The sequence below is a fragment of the Propithecus coquereli genome, unplaced genomic scaffold (assembly GCF_000956105.1).
Source record: "Propithecus coquereli isolate 6110/MARCELLA unplaced genomic scaffold, Pcoq_1.0 Scaffold52, whole genome shotgun sequence".
In the NCBI taxonomy this organism is placed as follows: domain Eukaryota; kingdom Metazoa; phylum Chordata; class Mammalia; order Primates; family Indriidae; genus Propithecus; species Propithecus coquereli.
In genome coordinates, this window is record NW_012151063.1 from 413,806 (window position 1) to 415,335 (window position 1,530).

Genomic DNA, 1,530 nt, shown 5'->3' on the forward strand with positions numbered 1-1,530 from the left:
CCTCAGCCTCCCAAGTAGCTGGGACTACAGGTGTGCACCACCAAGCCCGGCTAATTTTTCTATTTTTAGTAGAGACAGGGTCTCACTGTTGCTCAGGCTGGTCTGGAACTCCTGGCCTCAAGAGATCCTCCCACTTTGGCTTCCCAGAGTGCTGGGATTACAAGTATCAGCCACTGTGCCCAGCCTGACAACTGTATAATGGTGTGTTACTTTGTCTAAAGTATTGTGAACATTTAAAAATTTTTTTGTATGTTATGTTTTAGCATCTTAAGAGAAACCTTTTCTGGCTGGGGTAAAATTGCCGCTCCAGGAACTAGCCAGTTCTTATAGTTAACAAGGGGCCCAGGCTGGAGCATGTCTTTGACGTGCAAATGAACCAATGCAGCTTTTGTATCTGGCCTGTGCATTCAGGAGGCAACATTCCTCTGCCTTAAGCATCCCGGGGCCAGGTGCCAGGCACCTGGGGACCACCTGTACTGCTCAAAGTCCCTTGGGACTAGTCAAACTAGCCCATCCTAAACTGCTCACCTTGCTCTTTCTTGCCTTTCCTGGAGACCCCAGTAAAGGCCCTGGCCTCAACCGTCCCCTGCCTGCTGCCCACCTGGTGTCCTCCCCGCGTGGCCCTGCCTGGCCTGCCCGGCTGCCTGTCTCTAGGACCTGTGAGTGCAGTACGCTTTGCTTTTTTTCGAGCCTTCTCTCTGTTTCCTGTTGTGGGCACACTTGCCTGATCATCCCATAGAATTACAGACGAAGTATAATCAATCACCCTGCAGGAGAGGGCCAGGCCATAGCCTCAGGGCATAACATGCACTTGGCACATAGTGGGCACTCTGGTGTCTGCTGAGTGAAAGGATGGATGGGAGGGTGGGTGGGTGGATGTATGGATGGGTGGATACATGGGTGCGTGAGTGGGTGGCTGGATGGATGGATGGGTGGGTGGATGGATGGATGGATAGGTAGATGGGTGGATGCATGGGTGTGTGAGTGGGTGGATGGATGTATGGATGGGTGGATGCATGGGTGTGTGAATGGGTGGATGGATGGATGGATTTTGTAAGCCCCCAAAGTCTCCAGAGAAGGTGAGGGAGGTACATGCATGAATGTGAATTAGTTCTTACAGATTTTTTCCTCCCAACTGCTCCAACGGAACAACAAATTAAAATCAACTAATTTTGGTTTTGTTCCTCTGAGAGAAATATGCAAATTATTTAGTCATCGTTAGAAAATCCTATTAAAGATATTTTGTTCCTGTTCCATGGCTTGATAGAGTCGAAGAAAAGGATGAGTTAGCTGTGCCCTGAATTTTGCAAGACTTTTAAAAATCATAATCTGTTTTGCTTTCGGTTTTCGACACTATTTGAAGTGCAGATTAAGAACCAGCCTCCTCTTTACACGTTCCTAACTACTCTGAATGCGGTAATAAACTGTGACAAAAATTGTTTGATTTAGGGGATTAATCCACCCACTGTAGGATTCATTCCTTTACTAAAAAGTCATTTCTTATCCACCAGTTGGGTTTGCAGAACTGCA